The 12,500-nt window shown below is 58.5% G+C and overlaps 1 long non-coding RNA gene across 1 annotated transcript; it reads right to left on the reverse strand.

Moving 5' to 3' along the window:
• Nucleotides 1-7,620: 7,620 nt before the first annotated feature.
• LOC125344844 lies at nucleotides 7,621-10,529 on the reverse strand. The gene is made up of 3 exons (XR_007209650.1): nucleotides 10,288-10,529; nucleotides 9,279-9,281; nucleotides 7,621-7,633 (listed from the first exon to the last, which is right to left on the reverse strand). It is a non-coding gene; the product is annotated as an uncharacterized LOC125344844 (long non-coding RNA).
• Nucleotides 10,530-12,500: the final 1,971 nt, after the last annotated feature.

Consider the following 12,500-nt stretch of genomic DNA (forward strand, 5'->3'; position numbering starts at 1 on the left):
ATCTTTGTTTCACAGTTCTGTGTTCTTAAGGTGTTGTGACAAGACAATAACGTATAATTCACTTGAAGGCAAAATTGCTGTGGAAACCTTAGCGGCTGCTGATGAACCCTGCATTCTTTGTGGACTGTGCCCACTACCAGTGCCCAGAATTGAGTTCAAGGCCTTCCTGCTTGACTGCTCAGGAAGATCCTGTGGTTTAATGATGGGTGATAAACTCAGCCTTCACACTGTGACTTAGTGATCTCTGAGAAGACTTACTCTTACAATTTTTTTTAACCATGGTTTTTCAGAGGACTGTTCTGAATGTGTTACGCACATATTCTGTCCGAAGACTCTCTGTGGCATTAATCTCTTTCCTCATGCTGTGCCTGTGCAAATTTGTGGTCTTCCCTTAGAGGCCATTGTTCATGGGAGGAAACTGGTGTTCACAAGCACTGTGGTTACAGAAAGCGGACACTAGATGGCGCGCGCTCACCGTCGTACCATTGCACGGGTGGGGGGGGGGGGAAGGGAGGGGAAGCAAGCCGGCGGGCGGGGACGGAGCGAGCTAGGGAGCGAGAGAGCAAGGGAGCAAGTGAAAAAAGAAACAAAGTAACTATGTAGCTTGAGCTTCTAACAGGATTTAAAAGATAACCCTGTGGGTGTTTTCCATTCATGGTTGTACCTATGGGTGGGCTTTGACATTGTGTGTGTGTGTGTGTGTGTGTGTGTGTGTGTGTGTGTGTGTTTAAACAGTTGTTGGTAGTATAAGCACCAGCCCAGAAACCATATGGACACACAGTCTTGTGGAAGAAAGAAACATTTTAAAATGTTTCAGTCAGGGGGCTAGTGATACAGTATCAGGGAGGCTGAAGGCAGAAGGGGCTGGGAAAGGCAAGTCTTATGTTGTTACAGCTGGGCACTGGACATACCAGACATGTGGGACAGGACATTCTTCAGATGATTTATAGCCAGCTTTTTTTTTTTTTTTTTGGGGGGGGGGGCGGCATCCTCTCTCTGACACATAGGCTCGGACTATACCTTCTGTAGCTACTACCTAAACATTAGAAATACAGCTCTGGGACGGGGAATTGGCATCCTGACTGTGACAGAAATAGGTCGCTGATGCTTTTAGGGTTGGGGGTATGTGTGTTGCAGGTGGGAATGGGCGACTGTGAAAACATTGTAGGTCTTGGCACTTAGGTGGGACGCTACTTTTTGTATCTGGGCACTAGAAATAGCCGAGGGACCGGGGCAGAACATGCTTGCCGTGCAACAACAGGTTGGGTGGGAACCGGTGACTGTCACCGGGCGGGCCTGGTTTGTGGGTCACCCAAGAGGAAGGCAGGCTGTCTGCCTAAAACGAGGGTGATTATGCTAACAGGTAGCAGGACTGAAAGGCAAACAAAATAGGTGGATGTGTCTGTGCCTTCACTGGAGTCACTCACCCATTCATTCATTCACTAGGAAGGTGTCTTGTCTCTGAATTCCTGGTGGTTCTTTCTGGGAATGGAACACAGCACCCCCTCCCCACCACACACATCTCATAGGTGGGGCCTAGGCCTGCTCACCCCATGCCTAGGACTCTTCGTTAATATTTTCTTAAAACCGTTTTATTTAGTTAGTGGCCATTGAATTCAGGGCCTCAACTGCGGCCTGCCAGGCGTTTTTTCTTCCTTCCTTCCTTCCTTCCTTCCTTCCTTCCTTCCTTCCTTCCTTCCTTCCTTCCTTCCTTCCTTCCCTCCCTCCCTCCTCCTCCTCCTCCTCCTCCTCCTCCTCCTCCTCCTCCTCCTCCTCCTCCTCCTCCTCCTCCTCCTCCTCCTCCTCCTCTCTCCTCTCTCTCTCTCTTCTTCTTCTCTTCTTCCTTCGTCCCCACCCCCCCCCCCAGCCCCTTTCCCTTTTCCCTTTTCCCTTTTCCCTTTTATCAGCAGGGCTGTTAAGCCGTTGCCATGGGAACATTTACAAGACAAAGGAAAGTGGCCTAGAGTTCCAGGAGGAGCGGATTGCTCGGCTAGCCTTCGGCCCACCCCCACCCCGAGTTTACACAGAGCAGAGCTCTCTGGCCGGGTGGGGGCGGGGCGGCACAGCCCTCAGCACTTCTAACTTTGTAACACACACACACACACACACACACACACACACACACACACACACACACAGACACGTGCACGCCACAGGGAAATGGCTCACCCTTCCCTCTGTGTTTATGAAATTGGCCTCTTTGGTCCTAAAGTCAGCCTTTTCTGGTATTTTCCTTTCTGCCGGGCTCACCTCCCTCACCTCTCTCCCCCGCCACCCCCTGCGGCAGCAAACGACTGACTTCCTCCTAGCTGAAACTTGTCAGACTGCTGCTACCACCCGCCCCCTGCCGGTGGAGTGTCGCTCCGGGCACAGAATGGGGGTGGCTGGCATGCCCGGACTCTGCCCTAGGCCCCTCCATCACTGTGAGTGTGTGATGTCCTGTGGCTGATTTCTCTGGAGTGAGGAGAGAGAAGGGGAAGGGGGGAAGGAGGTCAAGGGCCTTGTCTTGTCTTCTTGCCCAGGTCAGGCCAGGGCCTGCCTGTGCCTCTGCCTCTGCCCCTGCCCCTGCCCCTGCCCCTGCCTCTCCCTCTACCCTTCCCTCCAAAGGAATGACAGGAGAAACATCTGTGTTTGTTAGAAACGTGGCGCAGGAATCAAAGAATCTCCAGTCACTCTTGGTATGGGGCCCTAAGATGCCTCTGGGGCCTAGGTGGTCTCCCTGAGCTTTTTTTCCCCTGGAGACTAGGGTTCTTCTACCAGCTGAGCTACAGCTCCACTCCTGGCTTTTGGGCATTTTTTTTTTTTTTAAAAGAAGGACATCATATTTTATTCCATCTACTCCTGTATGTATGTATGTATGTATGTATGTATGTATGTATGTATGTATGTATGCATTTTCACAACAAACATTTGTGGGTTACTCATGTCACTTTAGCTTTAGAAGGTCTACTGGGTGAAGATGAACCAAACTTTCTATCCCCGATTTTCCTATTTTGCCTCCTTCGTAGGTTAATCGCAGTTCGGTGCATTAGTAAAGTTTAATGTCCTCTGTGTGCAGATTTATAAATGAACGTGTGTTAATGAGAAGGTACTTTGCGTCGCTTTCTTGCTTTAATGCTGCCACGGCAGAAGTGGCTTACGGTCCTTCGCTGCCCCTCAGATAACTCTAGTTTAGAAATACACAGATAACTTGGCACGGGCTCGGGTATACTTTTAAGGGAGTATATACTTTTAAGGGAAACCTATTCCTTAGGAATAATTTCTCCTCCGTGTCGTGTTTAGAAAGAAAAAACAAGACTGATTCTACGTGAATTTCCTACTTGTTTACTGTGTATGATTTTGGTACGCTACATATTGTCTATATGCCTACCTGGTCTAGGGAAGGGAAAGAAAAATGAGGGTGTGAGATATCACGAGAAATGAAATGTAGTCACTGCCTTACTATGTTACTGCACCCCCTTTGCATGACAGCTTGTAGATAAAATTTAATTAAAAAAAAAAAAAAGGCTGATAATAGTGACAGAATCTTACAGGGGGCGGGAATGTGCCTCAGCAGTAGTAGAGGGCCTTCTTAGCATGCATGAAGCCCCCGGGTTCCATTCCTCAGTACCACACACACAGAGAAAAAATAATAATAAAAGGCCAGAAGTGTCACTGTGGCTCAAATGCTATAGAATGCTAGCACAGGGAAGCTCGGGGACAGTGCCCAGGACCTGAGTCCAAGTCCCAGAAGGCACAAAAGAGTGGGTTGCAGTTACAAGGAGAGTAGATTCCCCAGAACCACCCAGTACATTTCTTTTGGGACAGTGTCACTCCTTCCCTGGCTCTCTCACAGGCCTTTCCCTCCTGTCTTCACCCACAAGTTGTGTAATGCATTTCCAATACACTGCGTAGAGAGTACCTCCTTAGCATTTGTTCACCCTTAGTCCCTCCACTTCTGTGCCCCTCCCAGACACGGATAAAGGAACAAAACAAAACTAAACTAAACCAAACAGGACAGACAAACATGACCACAGCAACAAAGGAGAAAGGGAAAAGACCTCTCGTGATCATGGGGGTCAGAGGCATCTAGGCACTGAGCTGCGGTGAGGTCCTGCGTGCGTGCGTGCCTGTGCCATCCCCCGCAGCAGGCCTCCTCCATCGGGTAGGATTCTTCGGGTGGTGAAGAGACACCTCCACGGAGGAACTGACTGTGGGCCCCGAGGAGGGAAGACTGACGGTCAGCTCGTTCACGTGTCCAGCTGGGAAAGTGGTTTTGATATTTTTGCTTGTTCGTTTGGTTGGTTTCGGGTCCCCCTCCTCCCCCATGCTGTGAAGTGAGTGAGTGAGTGAAAAATCAATCGGCGCCTTTCTCCCCACTCGCACCCCGGGGCCCTTCCGATGCCTGTTTTCTCTTGATTGTTCTTGGGTCGGCCGTTGTTCCTTTTCCTGGGGCGCCACCTAACGGACAATGTGCGGAACGGCGGGCTGATGGCCAAGAATGGTGACGGGAGACTCTCGCGAGAGTAGTGACGTGGCAGCACCGGCTCTCTTCTGCTGTTTTGTTTAAAGGGAAACAACATCAGCGAACAGGGAAACTTTCTTGGAGTCGGGGGTCCAGTGTCCCGTGCCTGTAATCTGATCCTATCTACTCGGAGAGGGAGAGAGAGGGATGAAGGCAGGGAGGCACGGGCGTGGGGCGGAGGGACGGAGGGACAGACGGTTTCCTATCACACTTTCAAGGAAAGGGGTCTGTCTGGGTGAGGTGTCCGATGGCTAAATGGCGCCTTTATATTTACAAGGAGGGTTCCCCCCCCCCCCCCTTAAACTGGTTCCGTAGTTCTATGATCTCAAGGTATTGCAAAGAGGGCTTAACATCTCATAAGTGCAGTAATCAGTACATTTCCTTAGTGTTCTCCCTCCCTCCCTCCCTCCCGTATTCCCCTCCTTTCTTTTCTCCTACCCCTTCTACCCCTTCTTTTGCTTGCTCCCCCGGCTCCCGCCTCCCATCCCTGCTCACAAACTGCACAGGTAACTTTCCATATGGTGCTTGCCATGTACCACGGATGCATTTGTTCACCCTACTTGGCTCAATTTCTGCGCCCCTACCCTTGTCCCAGTTAAAAAGGAAAAGACAGACTCAAAGCTCGACGAAACGCCGCCCCGCCGCTGCCAGAAATGCCAACAGAAAACCCAGGGTCCGACGTCCCTGTCATTCCTTTGGATAACACGTCCTATGTGCAGTATCGTGAATGTTCACAGGAGTTACACCTTCTGACAGACTGTGATTGTCTAGAGTCTTGTATAGGTTAGAGTTTTGATCTAGCATGCTCGTATGAGAGAAAATGTACACGCGCCCTCGTCTGTTTGTCTGCTGTCTGTATTTCTGAGTTTGGGCTTCCCTTGCTTGGTCTAGGTTCTGTCTGTCTGTCTGTCTGTCTGTCTGTCTGTCTGTCTCTGTCTCTCTCTCTCTCTCTCTCTCTCTCTCTCACTCACACACACACACACACACACACACACACACACACACACACACACACACACATCCATCCATCCGTCCGTCCATTTCCCTGCAAATGGCCTAATTTTTGTTCTTTTGCTAACTGAACGAGTGAACTTCTAACTGAACGAGTGAACTTCCCTTGTGGATAGGCGCACAGACTCACAGGCGCACAGGCGCTCTACCTGTTTTTGATGGACTGGGGTGTTTGGCATGCCCCAGGCTCTGACACTATACCCCTCCTGCGATGCGGACCCCCCCCCCCCGCCCCTGCAACCCTGCGTTTCTGCATACGTCCCTTTGTGGACCCCAAATAAAGGCCACCGGGACTGTGCTATCTAGCAATCCATCCTTCACCCCAGCGACATAGGAACCCCTCCCTCCCCCTCCACTCTGCTTGGGCGGGTTTGTGTGGTGTGTGCGTTTCTCCTGGATTTCCACTCACTCCCCGCTGCCCCCCTCCAAAGGCACGGCACGTGAGTGGCAATGCAGTTGACAAGTGTCATACTGCCCACCGACCCCGCCGCTTACTCGTGTGTGCACAACTGCTGCGGAAACTCCAGCCGCCGCCGCCGCCGCGCACCGCGCGTCCCCGGAGGCTTTGTGGACCGACTCCACCGTACCACCAGTGCTGCCGGGAATCGAACCTGTCAGGGTCTTCTTACTTGGCTGGCAGGGCGGGCTGGCAGCGCTTTCATTTGAGCCGTGCCTCCATCCTGAAACATATGCCTGTATGATTTCGATTCATTGCCCCTTGCCCCGAATCCTGCTACAGAGGAGCCGATTAGAAAAGCCTAGCTGTCCGGACCGAAGTCGGAGCACATGGAGGAGAGGTTGGGCAGGGCATAGTGTAGTTCCACCCCTCCCCGTTCCCCAGCAGCTGCTCTGGTTTGGTTTGGTTTAACTTTGATTTTTGTTCCTTTCCTTTTCCTTTTCCTTTTCCTTTTCCTTTCCTTTTCCTTTCCTTTCCTTTCCTTTCCTTTCCTTTCCTTTCCTTTCCTTTCCTTTCCTTTCCTTTCCTTTCCTTTCCTTTCTCTCTCTCTCTCTCTCTCTCTCTCTCTCTCTCTCTCTCTCTCTCTCTCTCTCTCTCTCTCTCTCTCTCTCTCTCTCTCTCTCTCTCTCTCCCTCCCCTTCCCTTTTGCCAGTAGTGGGACTTGGGACTCAGGGCCTGAACAATGTCCCTCCCTGGCTCATTTTTTGCTCAAGGCTGGCACTCTACCTCTTGAACCACACAGTGCCGCTTCTGGCTTTTTATGTAGTGCTGAGGAATCGAACCCAGGGTTTCGTGCATGCTAGGCAAGCACTGTACCACTAAGCCACGTTCCCAGCCCTTTCCTTTGATTTAGTGATGGGCGAGTACACACGTTCTCCCCATCTTGTTTTCAACTTTCTCCGTGGGTTTTCAGACTTGTGCTGTGAGTGCGTGACCCGCGCACCTACTCTGTGTTTGTCAGAAGAAGCCTCTCTGTGTTCTCCCTCACTCCTTCCCTCCCTGCCTGACCCCCTCTTTCTTTTTTCTTTCTCTCTTTCCTTCTTTCTGCCGTTCTGTCTTTCTGTCTGTCTTCCTGTCGTCCCGCTCTCCCGCGCTCACCTCCCCGCTCTGCTCTACCCTCCCCTTTCCCTGTCTGTGCGGGTTTATGGTTTTCCTGAAAGGACCCTGCGAAGTTTGGGGACGATGTTCGTTGGCTCCTTCATCAACTCATCGACGAAGGCCTCCGTTCTCTCTGGGAGACGTGCTCGCTCTCGGTCTGTTCCGCTATTCTGCTCCCTCCCTCCCTCCCTCCCTCCCTCCCTCCCTCCCTCCCTCCCTCCCTCCCTCCCTCCCTCCCTCCCTCCCTCCCTCCCTCCCTCCCTCCCTCCCTCTCTCCCTTCCCCGTTCCTCCCCTTCGATATTGGATATTGACTGAGTTTGCAGGCAGGCAGGCAGGCAGGCAGGCAGGCAGGCAGGCAGGCAGGCACCCTCCTGCTGCCCGACTGGGCTTAAGGTGTTATCGGAGGGCTCCTGGCTTGTGACCTCACCATCCGTGGAACCCCCCCCCCCCCCGCCCCGCCTCCCGGATCTTTCCCGTTTCTCGTCCGTGTTCTCGGGCTTGGGCCGCTTCGTTCGGGTGAATCCCGTCCCAGTTTCACTTTCAGTGGTGGTGGCGGCGGCTGCTCGATCTAAGTCTAGGTCTCCGGTGGTGCTTGTGCCGTTCTGGGTGTTGCAGAGGGGGTCTGGCTGCGGGTCCCGACCGTGGGCCGTGGGGATGGGGGGAGTGCGGAGCCTCAGAGCCGGCCGGCAAGAGCCAACTCGCCGGATTCGGTGCAGGGAAGGCGGTTGTCGTGCTCCCTCTGGCGTCCGCTTGTATATGACAGTCCCCTCGTCCTCCGCAGCCGAGCGAGTGAGTGAGCGAGCGAGGGCGGGCGTCTGGTGTAGAGTGTCGGCAGGAGGGGCCGCCTCTGCCGGGTGCCGAGTACGACTTTGACCGCGGCGGCGCTGCGTCGCCCGGGCCGCTGTTCGGTCGGAGATTGCACCTGCAGGAGGGTATGGGGTTGGGGTGCGCGTCACCGCTCTCCCTGGCCGAGGGTGCCGCTTGGGTGGTAGCTCTGTTTGGTCGACCAGTAGTCCCCTCTGGGCCCCGACGCCTTGCTCTCCACTTCTTCACCTAGGGAGGCGAACCAGCCTGGGGATCCGGCAGCGTCGGACTGCTGGTCTCTTGGGCCTCGGCCCCTCTCACCCTCCCTTCCTCCCCCCTCTCCCGTGGGGGAAGCCAAGCCGATAGGCAGGCGCGGATCGGGCGGCCCCGGCCGCGGACCCCCGCGCAGGGTGGCCGTCGGAGCCCCCTCCGAGTGAAGTGCCTCTCGCCTGCCGGGCGCGCGAGGGCTTCGGCTGTCGGCCACGCATGGTCTCCGGCATCCCCGGCGGCCGGAGGCCTGCGTTCTCCGCGCGAGAAGCCTCGGGAGCGTCCGAGGCGAGCCTCCCGAGCGCGAGCGGGGCCCCTGCCTAAAGGAAAACGGACACGGAGAGGACGACCTCGGGAGTCAGGGAGCCGAGCCTGCCTGCCCCCGACTCCCGCCACCTTCCGAGTACCGTGTGGGTGCGGGCAGCCGGGTCCCCGGCCCCGGGCCCGTGCGTCTGCCGGTGAGGACGACCCCTGCCCACCCGTGTGTGTCCGGGGCGTGTGCGCCTGCGTGCCCGAAGTAGTGGGGCAGGTGTGTGCCCCCTACCCGGCTCCTGCTCCCGCTGTTCACGTCTGCCTCCTTAAGTCTAGTCCCCGACGCCTCGCCCTCCTGTTCACTTAGGGAGGCGAGCCAGCCTCGGGAGGCGGCAGCGCCGGGCTGGTCCCCTCTTCGGCCTCGGCCCCTCTCAACCCTTCCTTTCTTCCTTCCTTCCCTCTTGGCGACCTCGGGAATCGGAGTCGAGCCTGCCCCGAGTACCGTGTGGGTGCTGGCGTCCCGGCCCCGGCCCCGGCCCCGGCCCCGGCCCCGTGCGTCTGCCGGTGACGACGCCCCCTACCGACAGTGCCATAAAGCCGTGCGTGACCGGGGCGAGTGCGTCTGCGTGCCCGAAGTAGTGGGGCAGGTGTGTGCCCCCTACCCCGCTCTCGCTCCCGCTCTTCACGTCTGTCTCCTTGTGTGGTCGACCAGTTGTCCCCGCGAGTTCCGTGTGTCTCTCTGATGGGGAGGTGTTGGGGCCAGATGTGCCGGGATTTGGTTCCGAGGGGTCTGCGTCGTCATTGAGTTACCCCCCCCCTTGCCAGATGACCTGCTTTTCGTGTCTCGACGTGGGGTCATTGTACCTGCAGGAGTGTGCTGACACGCTCTCTCTGTGGCTGTCAGCGGGCACTTTGGGGTGCTCTCTCGGATGCTGTGTGCTGGGGCTTTTACCGGCACTTACTTGCGCCTCCTTGCCGCCGTGTCCCCACGGGCTCCCGCCGCCCTGAGCAGGTCCTGTCCTTGTGGTGGCTCGTGGTGCTGTGTGGCTGGTTGTTGCGGTGCCTGCCACCTGCCAACGGGGGTGGTCTTCCCGCGACCTTCGCCGGGCCGGGGGGCCGGCGTTTGCCCCCTCCGACAGCTTTTCTCGCCTCTTCTGCTTTTTGATTCTTGCCCGGTCCTCGGGGTCCCGCCCTCCCCTCTTCCCGAATGTGTGGGGGGGGCTCCGGGTCGGATAGTGGCATCCCTATCCCGCTGCCTGGGGCTTTGTCCCCTCAGCAGAGTTTGGGACAGAGAAAGCAAGAGAAAAGGAGCCCCAGGAGCTTTTTGGTTGGGGGGGGCCCGGTGGGGCATTTCCTCTACCTGAGGAAGTCGGCCACGCCTGGTGGCAAGTACCTGCTTGGTCCTCCGACCCTCATCCCGTCGGTAGTTTTTGCTTTCTTTTCCCTCCCTTGCCTGGCGCTTTTTTTGGCCTTTCCCGCCCCCCTTCCCGAGTGGGGGGCACCCTTGCTTTGATGAGCCGTGCGCGCCTCGGTCCCGCTCGGGGCGCGTGCCGCTGGGCGATTTTTTTTTTTTTTTTTTTGTGATGGCAGAGCCTGGGGAGTGTCCTGGCCACTTCCCCGAGTGCCTTTGGGCCTCCTTGGCGTTTGGTGTAGCTGCTTTTGGGGGGGCGGGTTGGGGCCCTGCTTGCTCCGCTCGCTCGTTTTTTTTTTTTTTTTTTTTTTTCCTCTGCTTCTTGTTGCCGCCGTGCCCTTTTTTGTGTGGTACCTGGTTATGATGCTTAAGCCAGCCTCGGCCCTCTCCGAGACAGAGGGCGTGTGCGCTCCTTGGGCACGCCGCACTCCCGAGTGCTGCGCTGCGGGTGGCTGGCTGCTTTTTCACTTCCTCCCGCGAACATGTTGATCGATGTGGTGGCCTTGCGATATCCTTCGGGCCCGGGCCTAAGCTGCGACAGACGAGGGACGGACGTTCATGGCGAATGGGACCGCTCTTCTCGTTCTGCCCGTGGGCCCCTCGTCTTTCCGCCCCGCCAGGCGGTGGTGTGCGGGAGGCAGGGGTGCGGCCTCCGGGCCCGACTTGCGCTCTCCCTGCCCTTGCTGCGAGGTCGGGGACTTGCTCGCTCGTGGAGGGTGGCACTCTGATCCCGTTCCCCTCCTCCTGCGGCTTGTCCTGCCGCGGGGTCGGCTCTCTCCGCGGAGAGGGAGGGCCTGTGCCCCGTGTGCACGCCCGTGCGGTGGCTCGAGAAGCCACGCGCACCGTCCTGTCCTCTTGCGGTGCTCCTGGAGCGCTCCCGGCCGGTCTGCGAGGTGCCCGAGGCTGAGTGGTGGTGTCGTTTCCCTTCCCCGGCTGGCTTCCCTGTGCCGGCCGTGCCGCCGCCCGTGGCGTGTCCCGGCTGTCCTTGTTTCTGTGGGGCTTGAGCGAGGGAGGTCATCGCCGAGCCGATGACATTCCAGGGGGTCGAGGCGGTCCCGATGGGGGGCATCCTTGCCTCTCGCGCCCGTGGGTCGCTTCTGCCGCGTTGCCGGTGCCGCAGACCCCCCCCTCCCGCCTCATTGTGGACAGGCGCCTTTGGTGGTGGCGCCGGCGGGTCCCGTCGGGCAGGGTGCGGCCCGCCCTCAGGGTGAGAGAGTTCTCTAGCGATCCTCCTGGAGCTTCTTTGACAGGGGGCGGTGTGCTGCGGGGTTGGTGGGGGCTGCTCCCGATGGGCCCCCGCGGCTCGGCCGCCACCCCTGTCTCGCTCTTCCCTCTCGAGCATTAACGGCCGCCGGTGTCGTTAAAGGTGTGTGCCCGCGCCTCCCCTCTCCGACAGGGGGAGGATCCCGCGGGGCCTCTCCCGGGCCCGGCGTCCTTGGGCGGTGTGGTGTGCCGCGTTGGGGGTGTACCCGGCTTCCCCCACCCTCCTGCCGTGCGCGGGTCGGGCCCGAGTTGCCTGTCGATGCGAGGGTGTCTGTCGTTCCCCCTCCTTGAGCTTACGGGCCTCCGCGCCACCTCCGTGTGCATCCGTTGGCCTTCCGGGGCCGTTGGCGTCGCGTGTGCGCGGGTTCCGCGGTGTCCTGGGGCCCGCCGGGCCGCGGTTGGTTGCCCCGCCGGGTGGTTTTCCGCCCCACCGGGAGCCGGGGAACTCGGTGTGTTGTGGCCTCTGCCGGGGCGGCCCGAGAGACGAGGTGACATATGGAAAAGTCCCGGCGCGTGAAAAGGGTATGCGATGTGCTGGCCCCTTGGCTGCTCAGACCCTGGGCTGGATGTGGCTTTTGGCGGGCACGTGAGCGGGCTTTTCTCGGCCCCCCTCCCGTTGGGGGGGGGCGCCCTTGCCTGCCCTGCCGCTGCTGCGGTGTGGGTGAGAGGTGTGTTTTGTTCCTCCGTTGGCTCTTTTACCGGCTTGGCGTCCCAGGCGTGAGGTGGGACCGCTCCGGAGTTGGGAGCGGTGAGATCCCGCGTTCGTGTTTACCTGGTGGCCCGGTCGTGCCCGGAGGGGGTCGCCCCCCACCCTCACCGCTGCCTCGGCGGCGGCTGCTGCTTTCCTTTCATTCACCACCCGTTGTGGTGTCTGGCCCTGCTCCCTCCCCTCTCTTGCCTCATTCGCCCGGCGGGTTGACCTGCCTTGGGTCTTTTGCCCCCTCTTGAAGAGGCCCTTGGGCCTCTGGGGTTTTCCCCCAACTCCACGTCGCCTCCCGATCCTCCCCGTTTTGGGGCCCTGGTGGCCGGCCCCCGTGTGACGGTCGGGGCGGGCGCGTGGTTGGTGGGGGACGTGCGGCTTGGCTTGTGCGCCCCGGGGAAAGGACGTGGCTGGCGGCCGATGGCTGTCCCGGCTCGGTTTGGCTCCCGACGGGAGGGTTCCGCCCGCGGGACCGCCAGCGCACCACGGGGGGTGCCGGCGGTGAGATTCCCGCGCCGCGGTCCCCGGCGGGGGGCTGCCGGCCGCGGACCCGCAGCCGTCGCCCCGTTCCTCTCCCGGTTGCCTCCTCGGGGAACACGCCCTCGGGTTCCCGCGCCACTTCCGCCCGCCGTGTTGGCTTTTGCCCGTGTCGCCCCTGTCTCCGGTCGCTCGAGCGAGCCTCTGACCTCCGTTTCCACGAACCCGGGGCGCGCCTCCCCGGCGTGTCGCTGC

The sequence above is a fragment of the Perognathus longimembris genome, unplaced genomic scaffold (genome assembly GCF_023159225.1).
Source record: "Perognathus longimembris pacificus isolate PPM17 unplaced genomic scaffold, ASM2315922v1 HiC_scaffold_4531, whole genome shotgun sequence".
Taxonomy (NCBI): domain Eukaryota; kingdom Metazoa; phylum Chordata; class Mammalia; order Rodentia; family Heteromyidae; genus Perognathus; species Perognathus longimembris.